Source organism: Falco punctatus (genome assembly GCF_963210335.1).
Source record: "Falco punctatus genome assembly, chromosome: 12".
NCBI lineage: Eukaryota > Metazoa > Chordata > Aves > Falconiformes > Falconidae > Falco > Falco punctatus.
In genome coordinates this window covers 6,529,229-6,542,428 of record NC_137592.1, presented here as the reverse complement: position 1 = coordinate 6,542,428, position 13,200 = coordinate 6,529,229, and the positions used below count along the sequence as shown (strand labels likewise).

The 13,200-nt window shown below is 41.8% G+C and overlaps 1 protein-coding gene and 1 long non-coding RNA gene across 4 annotated transcripts in view; both read right to left on the bottom strand.

Annotated features, from left to right (window-relative positions):
- The window catches only part of PLCB1 (phospholipase C beta 1), a 408,255-nt gene that overhangs the window by 245,954 nt on the left and 149,101 nt on the right, over window positions 1-13,200 (bottom strand). The window lies entirely within an intron of this gene.
- The window catches only part of LOC308071804, a 57,743-nt gene that overhangs the window by 29,868 nt on the left and 14,675 nt on the right, over window positions 1-13,200 (bottom strand). Inside the window, exon 3 of the long non-coding RNA XR_013931306.1 lies at window positions 1-13,200. This exon is cut by the window's left edge and continues 29,868 nt beyond it. This is a non-coding gene — a long non-coding RNA (uncharacterized lncRNA).

Genomic DNA, 13,200 nt, shown 5'->3' with positions numbered 1-13,200 from the left:
TCTTGGCTCAACAAGTCTAGCCAGTGTAACTGAAACGGCCTCCTTGATGCCTGGCGAGTGCCATCCAGCGAGTGTGCCCCCTGCTCTGTACGCCATGCCTGACAGGCTTCTGCCTGCGCGGCACCAGGCGTTGTGCAATCTGGCTGAAGGCTGGAAATCAGCCTGTCCCTGCTAATAACTGGAGCACTCTCACGCAGATCTGGACTTGTTTACTGGGGGGTGGCTATCCTGAGCCATTGTTCCATTTTCTGCTTGTTTTTCCCATAACCTTTGTTGGTGTAACCCAATACAGTCCTGAGCTAACCATGCCACTAAGCCCGCACTTGATAGGGTGTTAATAAACTTTAACAGAGCAGCTTCAAAATCATCACGTGCAGGAAAGAGTACTTCAGAGATCAGTCAGCTTCAGTTTTAAACAAAATACCTTCTCCATCATTACACGTAATCTTTCAATAAGTTCAGAAGACAAAACGAGAGGGGAAAAAAACCCGTTTCTTAGTATCACCCATGTAAGCCGTATCTTTTTGCATCCTGAAAGCTTAACTTTTCCAACACTGACAGCCGTTATGATGCTGACAATAACCATCCTGTTGCTTCATTTGCTGGAAAACAAGAGACTGGAGCTGCCGCATGATATTTGCAGACATGAACCACACCAACCTAGCTTGGCAATGCTGCCTATTAAAAGTACAAACCTTCCTTGCTTGGAATGTGTCACTTGTTAGGTGCAAAGGCCATTAAAATAAGTAGCCCAACTACTGGTAAAGAATAACTTCTAATTATGTGACACAATCAATAATTACCACTTATCCAGAGGTGAAGCCTTGATTCACAGGTGATAAATGAAGTGATACTGCATGTATGGAGTAGTTAGTGACATCCCTGAGACACAATGGATACCCATCACTAAGCACCTTTATGTTAAGTTTGGGTACCTTTCTAAATGGCCACTTATGCTCAAAAAGCAGTGACAGATGCAAAATCTGTGGAAGGACGTGATTTGGATTTAAAAGCAGAGCAAATAATTCTGTCAAAGAAACATTATGAAAATGATCAAAACTAGCAGAAGCAGATTATTAAATGTACACTGTACTGGATTCACTGCCACCACTTTTAACAACAGGCTTTATCCTTCACGCAAGCAAATTTATGCTAATCTCTTCAAGCCTTCCAAAAACCAGAACCAGAGAAACTCACAATTTTCAGCATTTCAAAACTTACTCCACAATACCCTGCTTTAATGGTCTTTTTTTTTTTTTATTTTCATTTTTATTTGAACTCCCCCATGAAAGCCCATTTTAGCCTACTCTTAATAAATACTATAAGGTATTTACTTGGGATGTCAAAGTGCTGGCGGTACTTCTATTTCATTGTAAAAGGCCAAGATAACAAACACAGATTTATTATTAAATGTCCCACCTTTCAAACTATGCAAATTCACCCAGCCTGCAGCCTACTTTTGGCAGACCTCTTTCCCAAGGGCCCTTTAGGAAAAGGCTATCAGCCAGATTAATTATTTTAACAATAGCAGCCTTTTCCTACTGCCATTTTTTCTGTCACCATTGTATGACATAAAGCAGGGGGGAGGCAGAATGAATTCATCCCTGTAATATATCTCAGTCCAAAGCTTCCCAGAAGCACTAGATTCAACGTGCAAGTACAAAGCCATAAGCCTCATGTGGCTAGTTACAGGGGACAAGAGAGCGCACCACGTCTCCCTGCTTCTGGAAGGGGCCGCGTCGTCCAGCTGGCTGGCAAGGTTGACCACCACAAGAAGATAGATAGGGACAGCTGTTAAAAATCCAGAAATAAGATAACCTTCTCCTGCCTGTCGTCATTCATTACAATACATTAGCTTTCAAATGGAAAATGTGGCAACTCATAAATCCTTTGATGTTCAATAACTTACGTACAGTTCATTTACTGGTCCGGCTCTCTTGACAGGTACTTGACAGGATCGTAATCGTTAAAAGCACGTGATTTCTGCACAGCACACAATGAAGGGACACAGACTTGACCTTCCCACGCAGCTCACGTGGAAACCTTGACTCTCCAGGTGTGAGTGATGTGCTGAACAGTATTGCCTGCTCTGGGTCCTCCTGTGGGGCAGGATGGCCCGTCCACCCAGGAACTGGCCCAGCACTCGGGTACCTCCTGCGCAGCCAGGGGAGCTGCTCTGTTGCTACCATTGTGTCTTGGGGCATGAAAAAGAATCCTTAGGGATCCCTATCACCTGCTATAGACACAGATGTAAATTGATTTGTTTATTGGGACAAAAAAGAAGTATGAATAGTGTTTATAAAAATGTAAAAATTAGGGATTTTCTTACTCTGAGATAACACTTGATGGTAGCAGGCTCTATTAGGTCAATAAGACAAAACCAAAGATTCCCTAACTTTTTTTTTTTTTTTACAACTCATAGCCACAGATCTGCATGGAAGGAGAAGGAATTGTTCCTCTGCCAACCCGTGTCACCCCAGGTGTCAAGACCTGTCCTGCTGGAGTGAGCACAGTCTCACAGCTCCTTATTCCAAACTCAGTCTTTCTGCAGATGCTGGTCGCAGAGAAGCAAAACAATGTGGGCACTGGAGATTAGTTCATGTGAATGGGCTGTGCTGTGTTTTATTTAACAGAAAACATAAAGTAGTTGGCACACTGCAGCCTACTCTGTAATGTTTACAAAGTGATAGTAACCCAAAAGAAACGCCAACAGGAACTTCACGCAAGTTAAACAAATCACCTTCGAAGTGGCACTCTGACACAATGGTGTCAAAACACATTTCCTTTCCCACTGGAACATTCCTACTATTTCATGCTGGCAAACAAAGGGGAGAAAAGTAATTTTAAACCCATGGGAAAATGGCAAATTTACAGGGAGACGAGAGTGGCTGGTTTGCTCACAGAACTGCTTGGGGTAAAGTTGGGTTTCTTCAGGAAAGGCAAGGGGTGTTTGACACAGAAAAGACTACAGGGTCTCACCCATGCCAGCGTAAATCCATGAAAAGACATCATCATCTTCGTGACTCCAGCGGGCACCAGATCATAATCTCTCCCATGAAATGGAGACGTCTGATGCCCCTATGACCTGCCCCTCCTCAATACCAACAGGTAAGCAAAGGAGACTGAGTAAAATACATTATTTTCCCACTACTCCAAGGCTGGCCAGTGTAAGGTCACGAGGGAATCAACACTTAAGATAAGCAAGCATGAAATGGCATCAGGCACTGAAGTGAGGAGAAAGCAGTTACACAGAACCTGCATTACTGTGCAATATTCTTATTTCCTTACAGAAAGTCCAGTGTGGTTTTGTACATCCCTTGCCAAATGTTGGCAATTTTTATGCTTTTATGATTACTTATCAGCCATATGTTTTGCAGCACTTAAGCATCTCTAAATTGAGATATGATGCTAGTATTATGTAAGAGTACCTCAAGGGACAGAGCATATATCAAACATGCAAATGACAATCAGATGTGACTCCCCCAAGCTGAAAGACAAAAGACATTAGAAGGGTAAGGACGACCTCAAATTTAGCCTGCCATCTTATACAGAATTTGTATGTCTATCTGGTACCAGCTTATTCATTCGGCAAAGATTGCCTGTTAAGATGGAAGAGGTTAAGTGTCTTTTGCACACGAACTGCCACATATCCTCAGAGGCAAACGGGAACATCTGATTAGGAGGAGCTGGCTAAGCTCCAGCAGTCAAGGAGCTTACCCATCCAATGACACAACCTAGACTTCCAACTCAATGCTTGCCTCATTTCACTACTCTGTTTCCTCAAAAGAGGCAATGCTTATAGAGCAAAAAGACAAATGTTTAAAGGAAAAAAAAAAAAGAAAAAAAAAAGATGTCAAATATCTCTTTCACAAAGATAGAACAAGAGCCACTTCCCCCTGTACTTCACATCCATGGGAACCACTTGGCAGCTCTCCTCCCATTTGTGCCTGTGGTGTGAATGGTTCAGATGTGGGTTGGACACAACAGAATGCCCATAGACTTCACTGCCAACTGAGCTTGGGATACAGAAGTTGGTGGCTCAACCTGTAATACTTTCATATAGGAACTCAGGAATCAATGGAATTTAAGAAGTCTTTGAACAGGATTATTGGACAAAGCTGATGAAACCAGGGGGTCTAGGACCTAAAGACCTGGCAATCTTTCCCAGCTCTCCCTTCCTGTGCAAGCACAGGTCAAGCACAATGAATCCTGAAGCGATTTGAGTATGTCTAATACTGCCCGCAGGAAGAAATGGGCTCTGTCAGTGAGATAAACATCACTTATTACAGAATTCCAGCACAGGATGCCTTAATTTAAAGCAGGAGGAAAAAAGCTTAAGATATCCCTGGCTATATGCACATTAGCAAGCAGCAAGGATGCTAGGAACATATCTGTGGCGCAGAGATGCTGCTGGCGCTGAAAACCTGATATCGAATTCTTATCTCCAGGTGAGGACGGGATCTGCTTTAGCACTGTAGATGAACACCCACTAATGGTGGGACCATCAGGTATGCACCTGGAGCACAACTCCTAGTTTAGTTTCACCCTGTTTGCGCATGCCAAGCCTGCTCTGCAACATAAACCAGGAGATTTGCTTCAAAGCACACTCCTAAAGCACTAGCATGCACAAATCTTCTGCTGGCATAAAAGGAGCTAGCGAAGCATACCTGTGCGGCGCAGGCTGCTGGCTGCAGAAATAATGCAGTAAGACATACAATGGCAGCACTCTGGAGAACAACAGAATGAGCAGTGAACCAAGGTGCTGATAAAACATCGAGCAGTATTCAACACCGAGAAAGTATCTTAGCCAAGAGCCAGTGACACCTGACACCTGGAGTTACAACAAGTTCCCTTACCCAGACATAAAAGAAATGCATGCCAGCTATAAAAAACAGCTTGTTGCAAGTGTTAATGTTTAAGGGTGACTGTGGTAGCGGGAACTGATGTGTGAATGCAGGCATAGCCACCTTGGTTAACATACATGAACAAACAAAATGCATGAATGCACAGGCAAAGTGAAAGACCTCCTGAACAGGGACAGCAATAGTTATGCATTCAGCTACGTTTTAGTTGCACTTTACAAAAAGAGCTGAATATAGAGAAAACAACAAATACAAACCATAATCTGCAAGCTCACGCGGGAGCACATTGATTTATGTAACATGTCAGAAACATGACAAAGTTACATATTTCACTTTACTTCCCAAGACTACATCCTTCTTCCCTGTGTCTCTAATTTGCAACATGTTTTGCCTTGGGCTACAGGACCAGGAGGGAGCAGAGTCTCCTTGGAGCACTCACCAAAGTCTTCCAGCCCTTGCATAGGAGACACGCACGCAGCTCTGGCCCTGCTGGGCTTCTTAGCCTTACAGGCTGCACAGTGCTTCTGCAGAACAGGGCGGTTTCAACACCCAGCTCAGCCCCAAAGTGTAACCTGGTGTCTAAAAGCCTAAAAGGCTTTTGACACCTGTCTGTCAGGTGGCATTAACATGCCACAATTCTGCGTATTTAGGAGACTTGTGTTTTTATTAACATGTGTAAAAGATTGGTGAAATGGCATTACAGCATCCTAAAATGACACTGCACAAACAATTATCTGAAGTGCTGCTTATGTTGAAGATTGTCTCTCAAATCTCAATAGACTCAATAACTTGCCAGAGCTGTCACACTGCTAGGAAGATTATTGAAAACTATTCTAAACTTGCAAATATCCCCAAAATTTAAGGAGGAAATAAAACCAGCACTTGATTTATGTGTCTGGAACAGAGCAACACTGAGTCCCATGTATTACTAAAGTTACTGCAAAACTTCAGGCCAATTACCAAGATAGAACTCCAATAAAAAATTTATATTCTGTGACCATGGAAGGTCAAGGCATACAGAAACTGTTTTATCGCTTTGTCATTGCACAGGAGGAGCTCTAAGGCAATCACAAGTGGTGGAAGGTGAGGATGAAGGTCAACAGCACCATCAGCTCTTTGCACTGCTATGAGAAAGGTTAAGTCTGGGCGCTGGAAACCCCAATGCAGATGCTTCTGGCATCCCACCCAAAGTTCCAACATGTCTATTCAGTGCTAATATTGATCATGTCCTTAATACACAATATTGATTTTCTTCTTCTGTTTGCTAAAACTTCTAACTCTTGGATATCTTGGTTTCTACTGAGGACTCCTAAGAGTTCCTGGAGCTGAACTGGATGATCTCTTAAGAAAGCCACATGCAGATGCAGGCACCTTACTTGTCTCCAGAGACATCTCAGCTCAGTAATTAGGCTGCCACCTTTCACTTCCTTCTGGTTCCAAATAATGCTTGATCTGATAAGGCTTGCTCTGAAGGACACCAGCCATTTAACCACACATAAATGGATTTCTTCCTACACTGCCCCCCCCCCCCCCCCCCCAAAGGTCAGATTTGTGAATTTTCTGGGGGGGGGGGGGGGGGGGGGGAAGGTATAATTACCAACCATTAGTAGCACATCCTCCCCCCACAACAGGTTGAACACTAACATTCCTTAAAGGGTTTCCTGAGCCTTTGTTGCTTGGTAAAAATATCTGACAAGGGTGGAAAAAAAAGCCTCCGCAACATAAGCAGCGTGGAGTCCTTCTGCTGCATAATACATTTCTTATTTTGGTAATAATGAAAGGAAAGTTGGGCGCTTTCTAAAGTAGTTTGTTCCAGATTGCCAGCTCCCACTGTACAAAAATAACGACCTCTTCCCCACCCCATCAAAACAGTAGCATGCAATCCCGGCAGCACAATATCCCATTGTAGTGCTCTGAATGCCGTGCTGGCAGAAGAACTGGTGCGAAGGAGGGAGCACAATCGCCTCTTTGCCCTCCTACTGCTGCCAGCACCAGTTCAGGGTAACATGACTCACAGCTGCTGCCAATATGTTGATCTGAGGGAACGAAGAAAGAGGCCACGCTAAGACAAATGCATGGACAAATGCCATGCTCCAGCCTCACCTCCTGGTAGGTACTGAAGGAACTTGGGAGACAGTCTCTTCTGATGGAGATAAAGCACAGACACACACTGCTGAGCAGGACAGTCTGTTTCAGCAGCGTTGCGTTCTCTGTTTAGAGGCACACCTGGGCTCAGCTGCTTTAAAGAATAATAAATCTCCTCTTTCTTATGATCCTGGAGTGTAAAACAGAATCTCACTCTGTACAGAGGGAAGAGCTTATGATTTTTAACCTGTATTTGAGCCCTCGCTGGTTTTTTGCCTTCTATCACGCCTTCCTGTCCTTTGGCCTCCTGCATTTATCAGATGAGTAGATGGATGGGTTTAAAAGCTTCCCACAATTCATGTTGAGCCACTGTGATCCCAACCTGAAGGTTCACAAATAAGCTGAAGCCACCTTGTGAAAACAGAGCACACATGGTTATCGGAATGGAGGCACACAGCAACCCAAAGCAAAATTAGATACACCCAATTCCTCTGTTCCATGAATAACACATCCTACCATCAAGGATGCAATTAAAAAAAGAAAAAAAAAAAAAAAAACCAAAAACCCCCAAAAAACCACCTCTGTGCTCAGGCAAAGAAATGTACCAAAAAATAGCATTTGTGCTTCTAAATGCCTCAGTCACTTCCACGGCTTCCCACCTAGGACAACATGCCCGGCAAGCCCCTGTGATGTGGAAGGCAGAATCCCTTCCCAACGAGAGTCTCACGGCACAACTTGCCAGGCGAGGAAGGCAAGAGAAAACACCTAGGCTGTGCATTGCCCAGGGTGCCACCAACCCTGCAGGTGGGCCCACCACACTCCTGTGTGGACCGTTGCCCTGTGACTACTGCAGCTGCTGTTCCCCGGACTCTTACTTGCTGTCCTTGGATGTAAAGCTCAAGATGGTATTTTACCATCTTTTTTTTGTCTCCTGTGAGTCTCCTGATAGCACTTTTTCCACAAGCTGGTGATGGCAAGGCTCTTAGCCCATCTCTTCCTGCAGGACTTGGTTGATGGTTCTGTTTTGTTTATGACTTTTTAGTTTAGCCACATAATTATGTCCATTTGCAGCGCAGAAATGAATTCCAAGAATAAAGTGACTCACATTCATTAAGGCTGTTTGTACAGAATTTGACAATGTTGTACTCCATCCAGAAAGGACTCTGTGTCCATGTTTGTGGCAAGGCTCGATGGAGCCATGACAACGATGAGATAAGTGTGTAAACTGAGATGTACCCACCTCCGCCTCCACCACATGACCAGGAGCACAAGAAGCCTGGTGATGAGAAACCACTAGTGTCCTTAGGTACCACAGGAAAGCCTTTCACAGCTCCCCACAGAACTATAACCATATTGAAAAAAAAAAAGGGGGTGGGGGTGGGGGTGTTTTCTGTTTGCTTGGGGGTTTGTTTATAAATTAGGATGATGTTCTATTTTGCAGAGCAATGGAGAGCATCTGATACCCATACAAACTGTGTTGCAACATTAAGCACGTTTTGTACCTGACAAAAAGCACATTTCATTTTTTCTGGAATTCTTTTTACAAATTGTTGGGAGGTTTTCACTCCAAAAGAGCTATGACAATTTATTCCTATAGTCTTGTCTCAAATGGCACAATTTTGATTATTTTAAGTTGGATCCAGGATAGCACAGCTTTTTCTTTGAAAGTTGTCAATAGGTACACCACAACCACACTTCTGGATAGGCAAAGCACGGGTTACACATAACCCAAGCAAGGCAATGACACAAAGAAGGAAATTAAAATGCTGGTGTGAACTTTATCCAGTCATGGAATCCGATGGCACATTCCCCTGAATCACAGGCTTTTGCCAGCACACCAATAAAAGAGCAATTTTCGATAATTGGAAGCCCCCAACTTAGGCAAAGTGTGAAAGCTTTTTTAAAAAAAACCTGCAACTGGCCATCTCTTTACATTTATTTTGGAATATTTTCCCATTACTAGCTACACAGCTGACCCTGAGGTACCTCACGGAAAATTTAATATTGTTCTTCAAGAATTAGGCCAGAATCTGATATTCTGACCTCTGTGCACTACTGCTGAGCAGTATGAGCGAAAGTCAGTATAACCTGAGGCTTTCATGACTTGGTCAGCACCTCTTTACCGTAAAATATTCCAAATGACCCCCAGGGGATTCAAGCTGCTACTGGATATTCCTTCTCTGACACAAACTGTCTCCCTTCCCACTGACAGCAGTGTATAATATTTCGATCAGCAAAAAAAACATTCCCCAATTTAAAAAAATGTCCTTCTCACTCACAATCATCCAGCGTCATATCTGTGATGTCTTGTCCTCTGGCAAACACAGCAACTGTTTGTATACTGAAAGTAGCAAGTAAAATCTGTATCTGGTGCTGACTTCAGTTAGAAAAGTATTTTGGTTTTTTGTGGGGGTTTTTTTGTTTTGTTTTTTTTTTTTTTGTTTTTTGTTTGTTTGTTTTTTAAATTATATGTTCAAAATCACCCAAGGAACACCTAAGCTGTGTCCTGCATCTGTATCTGGTGCTGACTTCAGTTAGAAAAGTATTTTGGTTTTTTGTGGGGGTTTTTTGTTTGTTTGGGTTTTTTTTATTTTATTTTTTAAATTAATCTTATGTTCAAAATCACCCAAGGAACACCTAAGCTGTGTCCTGCATCTGTATCTGGTGCTGACTTCAGTTAGAAAAGTATTTTGGGTTTTTGTGGGGGTTTTTTGTTTGTTTTGTTTTTGTTTTTTTTTTTAATTAATCTTATGTTCAAAATCACCCAAGGAACACCTAAGCTGTGTCCTGCTGACTGTCAATAACAACTAATTTTTTAGGAGATAACACAATGTTGAAGAAGCTTCTTGTTGCAGAAGCAGAAAAGAACAGAAAGATTTCACAGACTGAATGTGGCTATTAGCAATTTTTCATAACACAACACATGTAAAAAAGCAAGAGTGAGTACACAGTATTATGCACAGAACATTAAAAAAAAAAAAAAATCTCAGGGAATATGCACTTTGCTTTTGCTACATGAAATAAAAAACGCTTCTGCTGACCTGAGCTCTGGACGTGGTTATATTTAAATAACAGGTACTACTAGACCAAAGGATTGCTGACAGCTTTCCTTTCCCAAGACTTCTGGGACCAACAAGTTCATGTACTCAGTTAGGTGTGGCTTGCAAGGCTACACTGAAAAAGTGAATTTCTCTACTCATTTTTCCCATCTGCCAGAAAACCGGAGATAGGTAGCAAATTGGATTGTAAAGCTGCACCACCAATAACCATCTCACTTCATTCCTCCCCAAAAGACTAATATTGTTTGGTTTTCCAAAATCTGGACTTATTACTTTCAGCAATCCGGATGGGAATTAATTGGGAGAAAATGCAAGAGCTGTCCGAACAGAAGCTTGACACAAGAGCTACTGCTTGAAAAACGAAGCTAGACTGAGAGCTGGAAAAGGTCACCACATCTTTTTATTTCTGTAAGCAATTAACCATCAGAGTGACTTATTCAGGGATTTGATCCATTCTTCAAGTAGAAAGATCAAATAACTTTCTCGATTTATTATTGATAGGCACTTTTGCTATTGAGTTAATGCAGTTTGAAACTGATTTTCAAATACCTTACCCACCTCAACTGTGGATTTGGCTCAGGAATCACAGGATGAATTTCCACACTTCCTCCTGGGCAGAACGACCAGGCTCTTCGTCTGTACGTATGCACCACTGAGGTGCTCACAAAAGCTGAACACCTTGCCATGCCATAAAACCAGGGCTGACCTGGTGAACCAGAACTGATGTATTCAACAGCACTCTGGAGAAAGGGATCTCTCCTAGGGCAGTAAAGCAGGCATTACAACCAAATGGCATGAACCTCCTAGGGTATAAAGCTCAATAACGTATTTTAGAGGTTAGAAATTGTCAATAGCTTTTCTTTTTGTTCTACACTTCTTTTTACAAAACTACTGGGAAATAGGTTTGTTGGGGGTTTTTATGTCCTCTTCTCTCTCACAAAACCTGTGGTGTATGATAAAGTGATACTACTAAACGATTAGAAGAAGCACAAAGTAATATATAGTCATGAACAGCACCAAGTCCCAAAGCGCTAGTATTTCTCAAACATCCCTTCCAGTAACATGCAACAAAAAAAAAATAAATCAGTATTTTCAACACTGCTGCTAGGAGCTTCAGGTCAGCTAACCAATCTGAATTAAGCGTATTAAATTCAGTGTTGCTCCTAATAGTTTGGAGACAGCTACCAGAAAAGTCAGAGGGACTAGAGGAGGAAAGGATCGAACAGCTAAATGAGGCATATGCTTGGTGCTTGTGACAGTAATGTCACAAGCTCCAACCACTTCATGTAGCCAGATGACTTCACGCTATTGCATAAAGACTACTTACTACTTGGAAGAACAACAAATGAAAAAACCATACCATGAATAAAGGCAATTTAAATATACATTTATTTTAAAAATAAAAGTAAGCTTTGATTGCTCTATTTTCAGAAAATACCTTATTGAAATAGTACCATAAGCTTCACAAAAATGATGCAAAGACAGATACAGCTCTTATTTCACTTGCTATCAGTGAAACAGAGGAAAAGAGGCTAGGGGAAAAGAAATAATTTAGCAAGTGTTCAGCTCCAATAGAAAGCACTACTGCTTTTAAGTTCTGAAAGAAAGCCAACCAGTTCACTTAGTATTTTCTACTAATAGGCATTTACCCACGTCAGCTATGCCAGCCTTTTGTTTAGTACAGAATTATTGCCTGTATATCTTGAAAACCGAGCCTGTCATACAGATATTAAAAAAAAAAAAAAAAAGCCCATACATTTAAAAATGCAAGCATCTCAGAGACAATCATAACCTTGCACAGAGCAGTCAGACACAGGAACGTGGTTATTTTACGAAGTATTGAATCAAATGCGCATGCATCCAGCTTTTCGCCCCCTTCTCTCCAGCAACAGCACCGTGACATCGCTGCAATACATATGGAGCTAAACACAATCAGCTCAAATTTGGGTATCAACATTTCACTTGGACATCAACCATACAGCACAGGAGTCCCACAGTTAGAGGTAAAAAATATATATATTTCAACTTCAGCTAGCTTAAAGCCACGGGGGGCCCTCCAAAGCTGCGGGTTAGTCTTACACCTGATTTTGAAACAGAAAAGACTATCTGAACACAAAGGTACAAAGACACTTGCCATGATGCAGATGAATGATAACATGAATACAGCTAGTCATATTAAGTATGTGACAAAACATATAGACACACACATGTATCTGCATAATCTTTTCTTTCACATGGAGATAAAATATTGTCTGGTATAGGAAGATTATAAAGACAGCAACTGAGTTCCCTTATTAATATTTTGAAGATTATTATCAAAGTACAAGCAAATACTTCGTGCTCAGAGAGGCTGATAAAAAACAGAGGAGAGCACTGACGGCACCTCTCAATGATGCAGCCATTATCAGGCATGTTTAATGTTTATTAACTTTACCTTTGTAGGAGCTTTGGTAACACGTTTTATGGAACGGTGAAAATAATTTTCTACGCCAAAATAACAAAAGGAACAACCACCAAAAAGAAAGCCAGCACCACCAGCTAACAAGTTGTTCTCTATGCTGAATATACCTGGAGTTTTCCATTTGCTTCTTCACACTGACACGTTACTCCTTAGGTTTATTAACCAGAGAGAAGAAAACATTTTCTTCTGCTGCTATTTTGTATTTAGTCATCTATTTTCAAGCACTCCTTGAAGTTCTCAGATACCACAAGCTAATAAAGAGTTTAGGCCCAGTAACATCTTAGCTACATGACGCTAAGTATTTTTGACAAGCTCTATTATAATTACAGTTAAATGTTTTGTTCTAATGCTTGTGTTTGCCGAAGTCTTTGATGGGAGATTAAATTACCTTCTCCCTAAAATCCTACAATAAATAAAAGAAAACAGAAACATAGTGTCAATTTGCGTCCAAATCTGCTTACAAAAGAGAATTAGCTCAGGCCTTTGCCCAGCCAAGCACTTAATCATGTGCATAATTTTTATTACGTCAGTATTCCCATTGATGTCAATGAACAATCGACGCTACGATTGTCAAGTTATGTACATGCCTGAGTGCTCTCCTGGATTGGAGCCTCGGAGAATTCACAACACACTGCAGTGACTCAGGACAGAGTCCAGGGAAAGCCTCTCGGGACACATGTCCAGAGAAAGCTTAGCACACAGCCTGACGTTCCCTTACAGATAATAAGAATTC